General features: G+C 43.3%; 1 pseudogene; it reads right to left on the bottom strand.

Annotated features, from left to right (window-relative positions):
* Positions 1–3,694: 3,694 nt before the first annotated feature.
* LOC114627466 lies at positions 3,695–10,705 on the bottom strand (annotated as a pseudogene).
* Between the last annotated feature and the right edge of the window lie 244 nt (positions 10,706–10,949).

Raw genomic sequence — 10,949 nt, 5'->3', positions numbered from 1 at the left:
AGAGAGAGAGAGAGAGAGAGAGAGAGAGAGAGAGAGAGAGAGAGAGAAAATGCACTTGCATAATTGGGGTCAGAGGACAACTTGTGGGAGTTGGTTTTCTCCTTGCACCATGTGGATTCCAGGGATCAAAGTCAGGTCATTAGATAAGCAGATTAATCTTGCTGGCCCCTTGGGTGATTTTAGTACATTTAAAACCCCATGTATCTGTAATGTGTAAAGCCATATGTCTAAAACTTATCTAGATGTTAGTTGAAGAGTTAAAGGCATGTGTTTAATACCTACAAAGTGGACAATTGGTCCTCACTCTTATTCAGTGTGTATGCATTATATCTAGACCTTTGACACAGAAACTGGCCAGTGAGTCTTAAAAAACATTTCTGACGTACAGTCAGGACCATTCAGATAAAAACTTGCCTTTTATGCTGGGAGTGACGGCACAGGCCTGTACTCCCAGCACTTGGGAGATGGAAACAGGAAAGTGATGAGTTCAAGGTCATTATTGGCTACACAGAGAGTTTGAGGCCAGCTGGGCTGCAGTGAAACCCTGTCTTGGCTTACTGCATGTGTGCTATTTCTGAACACGTGGAATGTGTCTGTGCCTGTTATATGTTGGAGACTGAGTCTGACATCACAGGTACTGCTTCCTAAGTTTGTAAAAGGTCTAAAATGTTTATGTTTGTCAGTGTCAGTTACTAGCCTACTGAGTAAAGAGTCCAAATTTTGCTTCAGAAGTCAAAGCTGAGTTAATATTTAAAGAACCAGTGATGCTGCTGCAGTTGGCTTCTTTATGTGGAAAATGCCTTTAAGCCCCTCTTGTATTATAGAAGTCTCCTAACATGTAAAGCTTCAAAGAACCCTTTACCAAGCTGATGCCCTCTAGAGTTGTTAAGGGTGATAACCTTTCCTAGCTGGCTTCGAGCTACTGTCACTATGATGAAATGCCATGACCAAAAGCAAACTGGGGAGAAAAGAACTGTTTGCCTTGCACTACCACATTACTGTTCATCGTTGGAAGAAGTCAGGAATTCAAGAAGGAGAGGAACTTGGAGACAGGAGCTGATGCAGAAACCAAGGAGGATGCTGCTTACTGGCTTGCTCATCATGGCTGCTCAGCCTGCTTTCTTATAGAACCCAGAACCACCAGCCCAGGAGTGACTCCATCCACCATGGGCAGGGCCCTCATGATTCAATCACTCATTAAGAAAATGTGAAACAGGCTTGCCTACAGCCCAATCTTATGGAGGCATTTTTTTTTCAATTGACGTTCCTTCTTCCCAGATGAAGTTGGCATCAAACTAACCAGCACAGGAGGCTTGTGTTTGTGTTCCTAATTGATTATAGTTACAATGTTTGTTTGTTTGTTTATTATTTCCAGGCACGGTCTCCTTCATCCATTTTGGGTTGGGCTGGAACTCCATGTGCAGCCTAGGCTGACTTCAGACCTATGGGGAGCCTCTTCCCACATCAGCTCGGATTACAAGTCTCAACTGTCATGCTCGACTTGATTGTGTTCTTTAAGCAAAGAAAGCTAGATATATCCTAACCCTGTGTACTCCAAGAAATGCCCCTAATGACTTCTAGCTTTCTTGTTTGTTCATTTGCACTGCTGGGGATTGAACCCAGGACTTCCCACATGTCAGTCGAGGGCTCTCCCACTGAGTTTATCCAGCCCCATCCTCACAATGGAAATATTCACTGGAATGTCATACATCTGAAGGCTTGCCTACGTCTGTAAGCAAGTACATTCTGCTGTATTTGGAAAACCTTGTTTATCCTTCAGTGACAAAAATAACTGGGTGTTTGTGGATAAATGTCAACTACTACTGACAAATCTTATCATTCTTTAGGCTGAAAAAAATTGTCTTTCTGAGATAAAAGAGATAATTGTCCTAACATAATGCTGTCAATCATAATTATTTTCCTCAAGCCCTATACACAATGAAAGTAACTGCACCGTTTGGTCAGTTGCCAAACTTTCCGCAAAATTCTAAAATGGCTATTCTGAGTCTTGCCAGCCATAGATCTGATCCCACTGTAAAACTGTCATCATCATCATCATTTGTGTGTGTGTGTGTGTGTGTGTGTGTGTGCTCGCACGCGCACTTAAGAACAACTTCATGGAATCAGTTCTCTCCTTCCACCTCAATATGAGTTCCAGAAATCCAGCGCAAGTTGTTCATTGGGCCATCCCACTAGCTCTTCATCCATTTCTACAGAATTTATGGTTTGGTGTGGTGGTGCTCACCTTTAATCCTAATTAGGATTAAAGGCAGGCAGATTTCTGTGGCATCAAGGCTAGCGTGGTCTATATAATAATTTCCAGGCTAGCCAAAGCTCCATAGTGAGACCAAGTTTCAAAAAAAAAAAAATTATCTATAATGGTGGCCCATGCTTTTAATCTTAGGACTCAGGAGGCAGAGGCAGGAGAATCTCTTGAGTTCAAAGCCAGCCTGGTCTACAAAGTGAGTTCCAGGACAGCCAGGGCTACACAGTGAGACCCTATCTTTAAAAGCTAAAATAATAATAATAAAATAATCGTTTATTGTTATGTTTCAAACCTAGGACAAATGGGTGAAGTGTCCATTAATACAACAAAAAGGATGCTAGGTTCTCCCACCATCCCCTGCCCCCAACCCTAAACCTCTTTAGTCCAGGGGCTGGGCCACCCTTCCCCCTGCTGCTCTTTTTTTTTTTTTTTTTTTTTTTTTAAGACAGGGTTCTCTGTGTAGCCTTGGCTGTCCTGAAACTCACTCTGTAGACCAGGCTAGCCTTGAACTCTCGAACTCAGAAATCCACCTGCCTCTGCCTCCCAAGTGCTGGGATTAAAGGCGTGTGCCACCACTGCCCGGCCCTCTGCTGCTCTTATCTATATAACCTAACCTTTTTTTTTTTTTATTACTTGGGCTTTTTTGGTCTACCCTTTACTCTTGGACAGTTCGTTGGTCCAGGTTGCCACTCTTGGTAGGCAGTTCCTCTCCTCTCCCTCCTCTCCCCTCTCCTCACCTGATCTGGCTCAGTCTGACCATGTTCACTCTGAACTCTCCCAAGTGTCTTTGCTTCTGGCTATGCTCTCCCTTTTATTTACAATGAACTTTTTCCTCCGCTATACCTAGGAGCAGCCAAGTCCTTTCCTTTTTTATTTCTTTTTTTTTCATTCACCTATAACCAAACTCATAAAATGACTATAACAAGCACTTATTTTTCAGTCTAGTATTTTTGTTGTTCTGTTTTGCACTGAGGCATTTCTTGCTATGCAATCCCGACTGGCCTGGAATTTGTTGTGTAACCATGCTGGCCTCAAACACCTGATAACTCTGCCTATGCTTCCTTGTGGCTGGTCTTTGCTGCTTTGTGGGTTCTTCTTTCTTTCATTCTTCTCCCTTTCAATCCCCTAATGCTAGATAAGAGAGAAAAAAGGGTAGAGGTGAAGGAAAGAGATCCTTAATGAAGTCAGATGACTTCCTGCTGTTTACGGTGTCAAGTTCCTTGGGGCAAGTTTCATCTTCACCATCAGGATATCTAATTTTTTCCTCTTGTTTCTTCTTTGCTCATGACTACTTCACAAACTGTGAGTAACAACGACCAACCAACAACCCACTCTGCCTCTCAGAACTGTAGCATTTATATACCCTCTGAAAAGTCCCCAGAATTCCAAGCTTCACACAATCACCAGAACTACCTGTACCTGGCAAAATTATGCCCCTGTCAGAGCATGAGGCAAATCATAGTCGGCTTCTGGGACAATCTGAAGCAGCCCCATATCCCACACCTGAGATTAAAACGCAAACATGTTCTTATAATATTTTTGTGTCTTTTAAAGGAACCAAAATTCCAGAATTCTCACTATACTTCCTGATTACTGGAGATACAGGAATATGCTGCTATGCCTGGCACAAAGTTGCATTCTTAAAAAAAAAAAATGCTAGGGCTGGTGAGATGGCTCAGTGGGTAAAGATGCTTACTGCGAAGTCTGAAAAACCTGTGCTTAATCCCCAGCTCCCACATGGTAGAAGAAGAGAACACCCCTGGAGTTTGTCCTCTGGCCTCTACACATATCCACAGTACACAAGCCCATGGACACATATGTGTGTTTGATCACACACACACACACACACACATGCACACAAATAGTAAATAAAATAGGTACTTTTTTTGAGAGAAAGTTTTACTACGTAGCCCTGGTTGGCCCAGAGCTCCCTATGTGATAGTATAATTTTGGATGTTTATATAATGTTAGGAATTGAACCCAGGGTTTTTATACCTAAGTGCTTTTCTGTAATAATACGCTACAGAAAACAATAATGAAAATTAATTGAAACCAACCCAGGACTGGGAGTTAGAGTCAGCAGGCAAGAACATTAAAGCAAAGATTATGACCATATTATGTATGGCCAAAATTTAAGCAAACACACGAAAGATATAAAAGATGTCAAACCTCTGGATATATTTGAGATTAAAATATACTGGAGACTGGAGAGATGGAGTTTAAGAACACTGGTTGCTCGTGCAGAGGACCTGGGTTCAATTCCTAGCACCCACATGGCTGTCACAACTGCCTGTAACTCTTGTCCCAGGGGATCTGATGTTGTCTGATGGCCTCTGTGGGTACCAAGCATGTGCATGTCTCACAGATGTACATTCAAACAAGGACTCATACACATAAAATAAAAATAAACTCTCAAAATAAAATCACTTGGAATGGTACTGCTCACATGGAGGGTGGTTCACCTCATTTAACTCAGTCTAGAAATTCTCTCACAGACGCACTCCGAACTCGGTCTTCTAAATGATTCTCAATCTCTTCAATCTGAAAATCAACATAAACCATCACAACATGGGAGGGTTCACAATGGCACTAATAGCTCCTGAGATCCTACAGAGGTACTAGATAGTTTATATCATTTGAATATTCCTATCAGAATTCTAATTAAAGTTTAACCTATTTTTCAGACTCTTTTTGTTGTAGGCATGTGAATCTTTCACCTCTATTGGGTATGACCCCATTTGTTTGATTCTGAGCTTATTTTGAGTTGTATAATCGGGACTTTATGTTGTTTACTCGGTTGGGTTGGTGTTTTGAGGCAGGGTCTCATTGTGTAGCCTTGGCCGGCTTCAAGCTTCTGGCAATCCTCCAGCCTGTGTCCAAGGCTGTGGGCAGTGCCTCCATATCCTATTTAGTGTTTTAAAGTAATAATATGGCAGCTTGTAAAACTCTCCTCCAAAATAAAATTCAAAATGTTGACAAAACCCTTCAAAGAACAATATACTTTCCTCTGCATTTCTTCCTCATTGCTTTAACTTTGTCAATTTATAACGTATACACTGGACACTGAACACATAGTGAGCATACAGTTCAAATGATTTGTGCATACAGATGTTGTGTAATGCTCCCTTATGAGTCCCCTGGGTGAGCTTTCACTTTTGACCACGTTGCATTCCTCCGCAACATCTGAGACTTTTGCTTTTCCCACAGTCTTGTTATTGTCTGGTCTGGGTTTTGTTTGTTTTGGGTTTCGTGATAGCCATTCTGATGGGTGTAAAACGGCATTCCCATAAGTGATTTTCATTCGTGTTTAATTTATGACTAAGTATGTTGGCCCCTCTTCATGTATTTACTGGCCATCTTTGCATCTCTTTTGGTGAATTGTCTTTTAGAATCTTTTGTGTATTTTTTTTGTGGGAATGCAAGTTTTTATTAGAATACTTTAAATTGTGTTTGCAAACATTTAACACAAGGGCAGGGCGGCGGGGGAACAAAACGGCTTGTTCCTCCTAATTCCTAGGGCAAAAACAACCAGAAAGAAAGATGAAGGGGGTCTTAGGCAGGCTGAGGATTAAGACAGGCTGCCTTACTCAGCCCAAGCTAGCCCCACCCACCTCCCAACACAACCCCAACCCCCCCCAGCCCCCCCAGCTCCCCCAGCCCCCCAACCCCCCCAACCCCCACCTCTAGGTTCTGGATTTGCAGGTGTGTACCATTTATCCTGTCTCACACCAGAATTGCATTATAATGTGGTAAATGAGTCCCAGGCAGCCCTTGGAGGCTCAATTATCACATAACTGCCATCCAAAGAACTCTGGGTCCTGCACTCAAAAACCTCAGGACACTTCTGGGACAAGGCCTTAGAGACATCTACAGACTGCTGCTGTGTGGCAGCCTCACAGACATCAAAGAGAGACTGCCCATTGACAACCTGGTAGACCTCCCCTGAAGTGTGCTGGGAGAAGGCTTCACCAGCCTACTGGAGCCAACTGGGTGGTAGCCTCGCTGACGTTCACAGGAGATGGCTGGGTGGCAGCCTCACAGACCAGCATGGGAGTGGGCTGCGTAGCAGACTCAGGGACTGGCACAGAAGTCAGCTCGGCTGGGTGGCAGCCTCACGGACCTTCACAGGAGCCGTCTGGGTGGCAGCCTCACGGACTGTCACAGGAGTCGGCTGGGTGGCCACCTTACAAGCCTCCATAAGACGACGCTCATCTCCAGCCTCCAGAGCCTCCTTTTCCATCAGTTTCACGTGGTAATAGTGAGCCACATTAGAGAGCATCTGAGCAACGTCCTTTTGAAAAGAAGACTGTCCGAAGATCCAAATCTCGGCTCGTTTTTCAGGACCCCACACGTTCACATGAATCACTGCAACATACTTTCAACATGCAGGATGTGCTCTCCGTCCTTACCAAGCATGATTTCCACTAGCGACGGTTCCACATACATTCTCTTTGGATCTTCCAGATACTCGACGTGGAACTACTTGGGCAGCTTGGCCTCTTGGACAATTTCAAATACAGTAAGTACCTCCTTTGTGATTCAGCAGAACCAGCGTCTGAAACTTCTTGAGTGGCCATACTGTACCCAGCAGTCTCACCGCAGAAAGCCTACCAACTCCAAAACCAGCGAACTCAAAGAATCTGAGCTCAGAGCCCTATTTCAAGGGCTATTCACTGGCCTCTTCCCACTTACGTTCTCCTTTTGTATATTTTTAATTGGGTCATCTGTATTATTGTCATGAGCTATAAGTGTTCTTTATGTGTTCTGACTATAGTTCTTTAACCGTACACATATTTATAAAAACTGTAGCCTATCATTTTCTTTTAATTTTAAGTGTATGAGTGAGTGTTTTGCTTGCATGTATGTCTGTGTATCATATGTATGCATAGTACATACAGAGGCCATCAGAGAACTCCAGAGCCTCTGAGACTGGAGTTCCTGATAGATGTGAGCCATCATGTGAGTACTGGGAATTGAACCCTATTAGACAGGAAGAACAGACAGTGCCATTAGCTGCTGAGTCGTATTTCCAGCCCCACCCTATCATTTTTTTAATGGTGACTGGTCTATCTATCTGATCATCTATTTGTATGTGTACATGTGTATGTGTGTGTATGTATTTGTGTGTGCATGTGTATGCATGTCTGATGCCTGTGGGTGTGCACATATGCATGTGTGCATGTGGAGATAAGAATTCAGTGTCAGGAATGTTATCTCCCTTGTGTATGTGGAGTGTGGTGTTTGTGTATGTATGTGTGAGCATGTGCATCTGTGTACTTACTTGTGGAGGCCAGAGGAGGACTCTGGGTGTTCTGCTCTCAGTTTCTGCTTTATACCTTTGAGACAGGACTGTCCACTGGTCCTGAAGAGAGTCTGGTGGCCTGCAAGCCCCAGAAATTCTCCTGTCTCGACCCCTCAGAACACTGGGGTTACAGGGGAGCCTGGGCCAAGTGTGACTTTTTGTGTGGGTGCTGGGATGTGAACTCAGGTCCTCACACTTGCATGGAGACCACTTTACCAACTGAGCTATCTCCCCAGCCTTATTTACTTACTTACGCTCCTGGGTCTGACTGAACTTAGAACTTTGCCCATATTAGACCAGTGCTCTAACACAGACCACAGCCCCAGCCCTTAAGATGTTTTAATTAATTAAAGCAAAATTCACATAATATAAAATTAAGCATTTTAGGTGAATAATTCACTGTCTTTTCGTGTTGTTTTTTTGAGATAGGCTTTCATGGAGCCCAGGCTGGCTTCTGAACTCACTAAATGTAGCCTAGGATGACCCAACGCTTCTGTTCTTCTACTTCTGCTTCCTGAGTGCTGGGACTGCAGACGTGCGTGTAGTTTATGTGGAGCTGGGTATTTAAGGCTTTCTGCATGTTAGGCAAATATACTGTCAACTGAGCTAGATCTGTGATTTTGAGGTATGATTTCACAGAGTTGAGGCTGGTCTTGAACTGATTCCTCTACCTCTCAAGTGCTATGATTGCAGGCATGTGCCACTGTCACTGGCTTTATCATTAAAAATGCTATCATAGAATACAGAGGAATTTTAATTCAGCAACATGGCTGCTCTGACATAGAAATTACATCTAAATACCTTCTAGGTCTGTGTGGTCTGGCTGGAATACAGACATGCTCTTAGTATACACCTTTAATCCCAACCAATGAAGGTAAAATTAGTTTGTAGAAGGAACCCCATGCTTAAAAAATGACATCTAATTGAAGGGCAAAGTGATGAATCAGAGAAAGATTTGACAGACTGAATCAGAGATAGGATATGCCCAACTCTCAGAAGAACAGCACAGGAAAGAGAAGCTATTTAAGAGCAGCGATTGTTGAATCAGTCAGTACAGTTCATGTACTGCAGTTGAGTTCAATTGAGTTCGTGAATTAGTTCTGTTCAGTTTGTGCAGTTTGTGCAGTGCAGGTCAGCTGAGGCAGTTAAAGCCAGAGAATAAGAAGGAGCCAGAAGATTAGAACTAATTGCTAGAGTTAGTTTGAGGCCAAGCAGAGCAATTTAGTGAGAAACCAAGGAAAGCCAGTTTGAATCAGTCAGCTTGGAGAGGAGTCGAGCCAGAACAGCTGAGTTGAGTAAGAACTAGAAAAGCTGAGTTTATTCAGCAGTAAGTCTCAGAGGCTGAAACGTTTTAGGCCTAGATTCAATTGCATAGAGGCTAGAAGCTTCCAGGCCTAAGCCTAGGGTTAGTTAGAACGGAGATAGAAACGCTCTGGGGTCAGCCCAAGCTGTGTATTTGTAAAACTTGGCTATGGTTCTCATCTTATCCCTTCATCTGAGAAAATAAGGCATTTACAATAGAAAGTTTTGTGTGTGTGTGTGTGTGTGTGTGTGTGTGTGTTTTCTTTGTGTGGTGGGGATTAAATTCAGGATCTCAAACATGCTAAGTAAATGCTTAGGTGTGACTTTTTTTGAGATTTACTTATGTTGTATATGTTAGTATACTGTCTCTGTCTTCAGACACACCAGAAGGTGTCATTGGATCCCATTAAAGATTGTTGTGAACCACCATGTGGTTGATGTAGTTGCTGGGAATTGAACTCAGAACCTTTGAAAGAGCAGTCAGTGCTTTTAACCACTGAGCCAACTCTCCAGCCCTATACAACTCCTTATAGGACACTGGCTGAAGCTAGCTAGGCAGTGGTGGATGGTGCACGCCTTTAATTGCAGCACTCAGGAGACACAGGCAGGCAGATCTCTGTGAATTTGAGTAGCCTGGTCTACGGAGTGAGTTCCAGGGCAGCCAGGGCTACACAGAGAAACCCTGTCTTGAAGGGGGAAAAAAAGACAATGGCTTCTCTGGTTAGAGTGAGATGACCCTGGAACTGACCTGGTCAGATTTGAGTCCTACTCATTAGCCACCTCACTGCTCAGAAACACAGGTGATGCATCTGCAAAAATCAAGCCTTTTTATTGTTCCCTTGACCCTGTCCTGGGCAGTGCCTTCTCGGTTCATTTTTGCCATGAGCCTAAAAGACACTACCACTAGTAAGACACTACCACTAGTACTGCTTCACAGAAGAAGAAACAGCCTGAATGCAGCTAACTAGACCAGTTGACCTTGTGGGACCTGTCTCTTCTCCATCCAAGCCTTAGAGAGTTCGTCAGGACTGAGCAGAAAGTCTCATTGTTTGCATATTTCTCATTGCATGCTGTGCCACCCGAGGAGAAGTCTGTGTGAATCAGGATGACTTCTGAGATTCCAGGGAGTGTTTCTGTCTGACACCTTCCCAGCTTACGTAAAGTGACCTGGATACTTGTTGCTTGATTCTATCTTTGCCTGAAGAATTTTTAGGTGTGACTTTAGTCTACTTTTTTGTTATTGTTACTGTTGCTGCTGCCTCTTCCTCCTCCTCTTCCTTTTTGAAATGCAGATCCTAGTTTAGGACAGACATCACCTGTGAGCACTCTAGGGAAAAGAAATATTGTAGTCTGCACTGTATAAAGGTGAGTCACTGTAGATTTTTATGGGCTAAGGACAGCATTAGATTTGAAAACAAGAAAAGAGACAGCTGGTGGGGGCTGTATGCCAGGGTTCCCACCCCCAACATTGCATTGTGAAAATGCTTAAACACATAGAACTGTATACACTGGAAGGACTGACCAGCAAATATCCACCCACCTACCACCTAGATTCTATAATTATTAACCGAATGCTGTTTGCTCTGTCATGCATTTCTTTATTGACCTCTCCTTGTCTCTACCCATTCATCCCGATTTTCTTTGACAATTTCTACAAAACTGTAGAGGTCACTCTACCTCTAAGCACTTTAGCATGTTCATCTTTAACTGTATTTGGTGTTTGGCTTTGCTTATGTTAAAGAAAACACATAGGCAGCCACTGCTTTAGACTGAGATCCTGCACTAGGCCCAACGGGCCAAACAGAACAGCCTCACTTGCCTTGGACCAGCGACATGGCTAGCTAGTATGGGCAAACCTGATGACCTGAGTTTGATTCTTGAAACCCACATTAAAAAAATGGAGGTGATGGTGCATATCTGTAATCCAGCCCTCCTATGGGAAGTTTGGAGGCAGAGATAGGAGAATCCCTGGAACTTCTTGGGCTTGCTTGATATCTATCTATCTATCTATCTATCTATCTATCTATCTATCTATCGATTTATCTATCGATCTATCTATTTTATGCAGCATAAAAGAAA

Source organism: Grammomys surdaster, unplaced genomic scaffold (assembly GCF_004785775.1).
Source record: "Grammomys surdaster isolate TR1022 unplaced genomic scaffold, NIH_TR_1.0 254, whole genome shotgun sequence".
Taxonomy (NCBI): Eukaryota; Metazoa; Chordata; class Mammalia; order Rodentia; family Muridae; genus Grammomys; species Grammomys surdaster.
The sequence above is the reverse complement of the archived record's forward strand: the minus strand, read 5'-3'. Positions and strand labels throughout refer to the sequence as shown.